The 8,233-nt window shown below is 49.0% G+C and overlaps 2 long non-coding RNA genes across 4 annotated transcripts; one reads left to right on the top strand and one right to left on the bottom strand.

Moving 5' to 3' along the window:
• The first annotated feature begins 1,501 nt into the window (after positions 1 to 1,501).
• On the top strand, positions 1,502 to 2,656 carry LOC134601020 (uncharacterized). Of its 2 annotated transcripts, none has more exons than XR_010090396.1 (3): positions 1,502 to 1,555; positions 1,712 to 1,902; positions 2,426 to 2,656. It is a non-coding gene; the product is annotated as an uncharacterized LOC134601020 (long non-coding RNA). The 2 variants fall into 2 exon arrangements; XR_010090397.1 differs by having other exon boundaries at positions 1,712 to 1,906.
• A 1,340-nt stretch (positions 2,657 to 3,996) lies between these two features.
• On the bottom strand, positions 3,997 to 5,520 carry LOC134601018 (uncharacterized). 2 transcript variants are annotated; one of them, XR_010090395.1, is made up of 3 exons: positions 5,469 to 5,520; positions 5,122 to 5,312; positions 3,997 to 4,061 (listed from the first exon to the last, which is right to left on the bottom strand). It is a non-coding gene; the product is annotated as an uncharacterized LOC134601018 (long non-coding RNA). The 2 variants fall into 2 exon arrangements; XR_010090394.1 differs by lacking the exon at positions 3,997 to 4,061 and adding an exon at positions 4,160 to 4,469.
• Between the last annotated feature and the right edge of the window lie 2,713 nt (positions 5,521 to 8,233).

Here is an 8,233-nt window from a genome sequence, read left to right as displayed (position 1 = left end):
GGGGGTCTGCGCAGTATATTGGGGGGGTGTCTGCGCAGTATATTGGGGGGGTGTCTGCACAGTATATTGGGGGGGGGTCTGCACAGTATATTGGGGGGGGCTGCACAGTATATTGGGGGGGGTCTGCGCAGTATATTGGGGGGGTGTCTGCGCAGTATATTGGGGGGGTGTCTGCGCAGTATATTGGGGGGTGTCTGCACAGTATATTGGGGGGGGGGTCTGCACAGTATATTGGGGGGGGCTGCACAGTATATTGGGGGGTGTCTGCACAGTATATTGGGGGGGGTCTGCGCAGTATATTGGGGGGTGTCTGCACAGTATATTGGGGGGGGTCTGCACAGTATATTGGGGGGGGTCTGCACAGTATATTGGGGGGGGTCTGCACAGTATATTGGGGGGGGCTGCACAGTATATTGGGGGGGTGTCTGCGCAGTATATTGGGGGGGGCTGCACAGTATATTGGGGGGGCTGCACAGTATATTGGGGGGGTCTGCACAGTATATTGGGGGGTCTGCACAGTATATTGGGGGGGCTGCGCAGTATATTGGGGGGGTCTGCGCAGTATATTGGGGGGTGTCTGCGCAGTATATTGGGGGGGGTCTGCGCAGTATATTGGGGGGGTGTCTGCGCAGTATATTGGGGGGGTGTCTGCACAGTATATTGGGGGGGGGTCTGCACAGTATATTGGGGGGGCTGCACAGTATATTGGGGGGGGTCTGCGCAGTATATTGGGGGGGTGTCTGCGCAGTATATTGGGGGGGTGTCTGCGCAGTATATTGGGGGGGTGTCTGCGCAGTATATTGGGGGGGTGTCTGCGCAGTATATTGGGGGGGTGTCTGCACAGTATATTGGGGGGGGGTCTGCGCAGTATATTGGGGGGGCTGCACAGTATATTGGGGGGGTCTGCACAGTGTATTGGGGGGTCTGCGCAGTATATTGGGGGGGTCTGCGCAGTATGATGGGGGGCTGCGCAATATAATGGGGGGGCTGCGCAATATGATGGGTGGACTTAGCTGTTTAATAGGGGGGCTGTGCAGTATGATGGGGGGCTGCGCTGTATAATGGGGGGCTGCGCAGTATGATGGGGGGTCTGCACTGTATAATGGGGGGTCTGCACTGTATAATGGGGGGGTCTGTGCAGTATCGGGGGGGACTGTGCAGTATTGGGGGGACTGTGCAGTATTGGGGGGTCTGCGCAGTATATTGGGGGGTCTGCTTAGTATATTGGGGCGGCTGCGCAGTATATTGGGGTGGCCTGTGTGTTAGATGTGGGGGGCAGTGTGTTAGATGGAGGGGCTGTTCGTTACATGTGGGGGGGTAGTGTATTATATTTGTGGGCTGTGCGTTAGATGTGTACAACCCTAGTTTCACAGAAAAATATTTATTTCCTAGGTATCATATGCCATGGCATGCTTTTTGCTACGAAACCGCAGCCATCTAGTCACTCGCCAGAGAAGGATGAGAAACTGCACCCCAGCGAGAGGGACTGCCCCTACATCATCAACCAAATCCGTCGGTCACCGAATTCAGTAATCTCCGTCTCTTTGTCCATTCTGTATGTATGGTACTCCCAATTCTTATATTTAATCCGGTGTGTCTCCCACAATCTTTGTGTCTGTCTGCTGTATGTATGTGGCACGCAAGTCTGCATGCACTGTGTCTGTTATGCCAGTCACTCTAACCTGTTTATTTCTTTTTGTGTGTGTCACAGCTCTGACAAGCATGTTCTCCTATGGGACACGAAGTACATGAAGAGGAATGAAGAAGCCCATGTTTGATGCTCGTCTCCAGGGTGGAGAATTTAATTTATAAGTAATGAAGTGGCATCTGACACGTGACAAGCTGCTCCTGTTTGCACAGCAACTTCAACATTGTGTACTGTGATCACGGCCTAGTTCAGAGGTAGGTAACCTTGGGCAGTCCAGATGCTGTGAATTACATCTCCCATAATGCTGGCAAAGCATTATGGGAGGTGTAGTCCAAAACCTCTGGAATACCGAATGCGTATGAATGAAAAGTATGCTCTGTGTGAATGGTCAGTAACAAGGGTTGAAGCCTTGACGTGGCGTTACTGCTCACATGTGTATCCATGTGCCAATTCAACCGATGTGAGTCACTGTAATACTTATGAGGTAACCATAAATACCGTGACTAGGGAGAATTAAATGCCTGTATCGCCTAAACACTGCTTACACTGTGACCGTATCTCCTATACACTGCTTACACTGTGACCGTATCGCCTAAACACGGCTTACACTGTAACCGTATCTCCTATACACTGCTTACACTGTGACTGTATCTCCTAAACACTGCTTACACTGTGAATGTTATTTTTTTCAAGTTAGTTTTCGTGTTTGCAGTTTCATTAAATTGTTAACCACTATCCTCAATCTTCTGTTCTGAGTTTTCTTAGATTTGTGGGAAGAACAAGGTGATCCTCTCAATTTTACACTCCTTTACTGATGGTTCCAGTGCCAGAGAAAAACCCACCACCATTAACCTAGACCTGCTGAAACAGAAGAGATTACCTTCTTCTACAGAAAACTTCCATATGACTGCTTCGGAACGCATGCTGCAGACATGAAGTAACCTTCATCTTCCAGTGATTAATAATCCTGGACGGCCCAGATAGAGAGAGACTATTCTATTATAAAGATACTGCCTTCCTAATGCTATACAGCCTTTCTGTACAGGTGATTGAACTTTCTCCATGTTGGATACGACACTGTTTTTTTTAGCCAGTTTCCGCATTGACTTTTATATTTTTTTCACTATACATATAAAGTGTAAACTGCATATTAACTTTGAATAAATAAAGTATATTGCTGACACCTTAACATGCTATTTGTGTTACTTAGCTATAAATAATAACAGCGCTTGCTGTGTCACATTGTATGACATCACTGCAATTCTACAGCAGGGTGATGAGATGGTGGATTTCAGAGGAGAAAACACAAAAAAACAAAGACTTCAGGTTTTATTGTTGAACACAGATTGGAGTGCCTTTTTGGCGTTATAGATGTTTTGGGAACCTATATAAATTTAGAAATGGGGTAAAGACTCTTTGTTTTAAAGGAAACCTATGGTGCTAGGAATATCAAACTGTATTTCTAACACCCTCTTCAGCCTTTTTGTCAGTTACCTGATTGTTAGGTCAGGCTCCGCCAACATCCGGTCCCTCCTGCGCACACATTTGGGCTTCCACATTGGAAAGCATTAACTCAAGGCTTTTCTATAGCGTTTTTAAAGACACTGGTTGTCCTCATGCAAAGCGTGAGGATGTCCAGTGTCATTTCACGTAGTTGGTCTCCGCTAAGGACCTGAAGCGCCTCTAGTGCCTGTCTGGTAGACAGCCAATAGAGGATGAGATAACCTTTCAAGGTAATTATTGCAGTTCCTCAGAAACTGCAATATTTCACATTGCAGGGTTAAGGGGACATAGGCACTGCACCCAAACCACTTCAGCGAGATGAAGTGGTCTTGGTGCCTATAGTGTCCCTTTAAAGAGCAACTTCTTACTCTGCTTATTGCTATCTTTTGAAAGTCATCACTGTTATAAGCAAAACTTTCCATAGGCACAGTGACAAGAGGACCTATGTGCACCATAAATTATCATAGTTTGATACAAAGCCATATTTCCGAACAGTCCTGGATTGTTTGATAGAGTACCAGTTTGGGGTTGCTCTCCATTGTCCCACAGTAATTAGCAGGTTACCGTTGATTACAGATACACATTTCACTGCACATTTCAAAATTGTTTGGAGTTTTAATATTATTTTTTTTGCAGGGAACAGCAGTAAACAAAAAGTCTAACAATATTTGTTAATTTCTAATGTAACAAAAGAGTGAAAAAATATGTTGTACATCAATTACATACATAATAATTGCACGTGGACTATTATCAGATATTGTTAGCCGCTCTATACTCTTAAGATGCCTCATATACTCCTGACTAGGACTTAGATGATGCTGGGATGAGATCTTCCTTTAGTACAGCCTTCTGTATCCAATAGTCTCTTATGCAGGGACTCCTCAAGGCGGTTTGCTCCTTCCCTCGGGAGCTGTAAAAATAAAAAATTAAGTTAAAACTCACCAGAACGCATATTCCAATCTACATATTTGCAGATTAACGCTCCAGATGCTGAAGAGGACCTTGAGAAAGAAGATGCATACAGAGGCTTTAAGTCAATTAAAAACTACCTTCACCTGCCCTTCATGGCCACTGGAATACAAGTGGAACAGTGACCATCTGGGGTCTTTGCACAACATTCAAAATACATAAATAAAATATCATAAAAATATTAAGTGCTTTAGGGTTCGGTCATAATATCAGAATTGGGTCTAATGCAACAGAGGTTTCCATTTCAAGAACCTGTTGAATTCCTGCTGAGCCGCCAGTCATAGATGATGCACAACTATCCTCTTGTTAAACAGAACGATGGTCTCTATCCCGTACTGGGACACCAGATCTAAAATACAGAAAATGCATTTAGTGTATAATGCTTTAAGCTGCCTCCCACATCAAACAGAAACTTGATCTGGAATTGAGAAAACAGTATATATAATGATTTAAACCTGACCAAACTGGGGCACTATATCTGGAACACTTTATTACCCCCCTGATTAAAGTGGCATGGAGTATATAACCCTAGATTTCCCCTTTGGATCCCGATAAGTATAAGCAGTTTTTATGATACAGTCACAGTGTGAGCAGTGTTTAGGAGATACAGTCACAGTGTAAGCAGTGTATAGGAGATACGGTCACAGTGTGAGCAGTGTTTAGGAGATACGGTCACAGTGTGAGCAGTGTTTAGGAGATACGGTCACAGTGTAAGCAGTGTTTAGGCGATACAGGCATTTAATTCTCCCTAGTCACGGTATTTATGGTTACCTCATAAGTATTACAGTGACTCACATCGGTTGAATTGGCACATGGATACACATGTGAGCAGTAACGCCACGTCAAGGCTTCAACCCTTGTTACTGACCATTCACACAGAGCATACTTTTCATTCATACGCATTCGGTATTCCAGAGGTTTTGGACTACACCTCCCATAATGCTTTGCCAGCATTATGGGAGATGTAATTCACAGCATCTGGACTGCCCAAGGTTACCTACCTCTGAACTAGGCCGTGATCACAGTACACAATGTTGAAGTTGCTGTGCAAACAGGAGCAGCTTGTCACGTGTCAGATGCCACTTCATTACTTATAAATTAAATTCTCCACCCTGGAGACGAGCATCAAACATGGGCTTCTTCATTCCTCTTCATGTACTTCGTGTCCCATAGGAGAACATGCTTGTCAGAGCTGTGACACACACAAAAAGAAATAAACAGGTTAGAGTGACTGGCATAACAGACACAGTGCATGCAGACTTGCGTGCCACATACATACAGCAGACAGACACAAAGATTGTGGGAGACACACCGGATTAAATATAAGAATTGGGAGTACCATACATACAGAATGGACAAAGAGACGGAGATTACTGAATTCGGTGACCGACGGATTTGGTTGATGATGTAGGGGCAGTCCCTCTCGCTGGGGTGCAGTTTCTCATCCTTCTCTGGCGAGTGACTAGATGGCTGCGGTTTCGTAGCAAAAAGCATGCCATGGCATATGATACCTAGGAAATAAATATTTTTCTGTGAAACTAGGGTTGTACACATCTAACGCACAGCCCACAAATATAATACACTACCCCCCCACATGTAACGAACAGCCCCTCCATCTAACACACTGCCCCCCACATCTAACACACAGGCCACCCCAATATACTGCGCAGCCGCCCCAATATACTAAGCAGACCCCCCAATATACTGCGCAGACCCCCCAATACTGCACAGTCCCCCCAATACTGCACAGTCCCCCCCGATACTGCACAGACCCCCCCATTATACAGTGCAGACCCCCCATTATACAGTGCAGACCCCCATCATACTGCGCAGCCCCCCATTATACAGCGCAGCCCCCCATCATACTGCACAGCCCCCCTATTAAACAGCTAAGTCCACCCATCATATTGCGCAGCCCCCCCCATTATATTGCGCAGCCCCCCATCATACTGCGCAGACCCCCCCAATATACTGCGCAGACCCCCCCAATACACTGTGCAGACCCCCCCAATATACTGTGCAGCCCCCCCAATATACTGCGCAGACCCCCCCCCAATATACTGTGCAGACACCCCCCCAATATACTGCGCAGACACCCCCCCAATATACTGCGCAGACACCCCCCCAATATACTGCGCAGACACCCCCCCAATATACTGCGCAGACACCCCCCCAATATACTGCGCAGACACCCCCCCAATATACTGCGCAGACCCCCCCCAATATACTGTGCAGCCCCCCCCAATATACTGTGCAGACCCCCCCCCAATATACTGTGCAGACACCCCCCCAATATACTGCGCAGACACCCCCCCAATATACTGCGCAGACCCCCCCCAATATACTGCGCAGACACCCCCCCAATATACTGCGCAGACCCCCCCCAATATACTGCGCAGCCCCCCCAATATACTGTGCAGACCCCCCCAATATACTGTGCAGACCCCCCCAATATACTGTGCAGCCCCCCCCAATATACTGTGCAGCCCCCCCCAATATACTGCGCAGACACCCCCCCAATATACTGTGCAGCCCCCCCCAATATACTGTGCAGACCCCCCCCCAATATACTGTGCAGCCCCCCCCAATATACTGTGCAGACCCCCCCCAATATACTGTGCAGACCCCCCCAATATACTGTGCAGACCCCCCCCAATATACTGTGCAGACACCCCCCAATATACTGCGCAGACCCCCCCCAATATACTGTGCAGACACCCCCCAATATACTGTGCAGCCCCCCCCAATATACTGTGCAGACCCCCCCCCCAATATACTGTGCAGACACCCCCCAATATACTGCGCAGACACCCCCCCAATATACTGCGCAGACACCCCCCCAATATACTGCGCAGACCCCCCCCAATATACTGTGCAGCCCCCCCCAATATACTGTGCAGACCCCCCCCAATATACTGTGCAGACACCCCCCCAATATACTGCGCAGACACCCCCCCAATATACTGCGCAGACCCCCCCCAATATACTGCGCAGACACCCCCCCAATATACTGCGCAGACACCCCCCCAATATACTGCGCAGACACCCCCCCAATATACTGCGCAGACCCCCCAATATACTGTGCAGCCCCCCCCAATATACTGTGCAGACCCCCCCCAATATACTGTGCAGACACCCCCCCAATATACTGCGCAGACACCCCCCCAATATACTGCGCAGACCCCCCCCAATATACTGCGCAGACACCCCCCCAATATACTGCGCAGACCCCCCCCAATATACTGCGCAGCCCCCCCCAATATACTGTGCAGACCCCCCCAATATACTGTGCAGACCCCCCCAATATACTGTGCAGCCCCCCCAATATACTGTGCAGCCCCCCCCAATATACTGCGCAGACACCCCCCCAATATACTGTGCAGCCCCCCCCAATATACTGTGCAGACCCCCCCAATATACTGTGCAGACCCCCCCCAATATACTGTGCAGACCCCCCCAATATACTGTGCAGACACCCCCCAATATACTGCGCAGACCCCCCCCAATATACTGTGCAGACACCCCCCAATATACTGTGCAGCCCCCCCCAATATACTGTGCAGACCCCCCCCCCAATATACTGTGCAGACACCCCCCAATATACTGCGCAGACCCCCCCCAATATACTGCGCAGACACCCCCCCAATATACTGTGCAGCCCCCCCCAATATACTGTGCAGACCCCCCCCAATATACTGTGCAGACACCCCCCAATATACTGCGCAGACCCCCCCCAATATACTGCGCAGACACCCCCCCAATATACTGTGCAGCCCCCCCCAATATACTGCGCAGACACCCCCCCAATATACTGCGCAGACCCCCCCAATATACTGTGCAGCCCCCCCCAATATACTGCGCAGACCCCCCCCAATATACTGTGCAGACACCCCCCAATATACTGTGCAGCCCCCCCCAATATACTGTGCAGACCCCCCCCCCCAATATACTGCGCAGACACCCCCCCAATATACTGCGCAGACCCCCCCCAATATACTGCGCAGCCCCCCCCAATATACTGTGCAGACCCCCCCAATATACTGTGCAGCCCCCCCAATATACTGTGCAGCCCCCCCCAATATACTGCGCAGACACCCCCCCAATATACTGTGC

The sequence above is a fragment of the Pelobates fuscus genome, chromosome 3, assembly GCF_036172605.1.
Source record: "Pelobates fuscus isolate aPelFus1 chromosome 3, aPelFus1.pri, whole genome shotgun sequence".
NCBI lineage: Eukaryota > Metazoa > Chordata > Amphibia > Anura > Pelobatidae > Pelobates > Pelobates fuscus.
The sequence above is the reverse complement of the archived record's forward strand: the minus strand, read 5'-3'. Positions and strand labels throughout refer to the sequence as shown.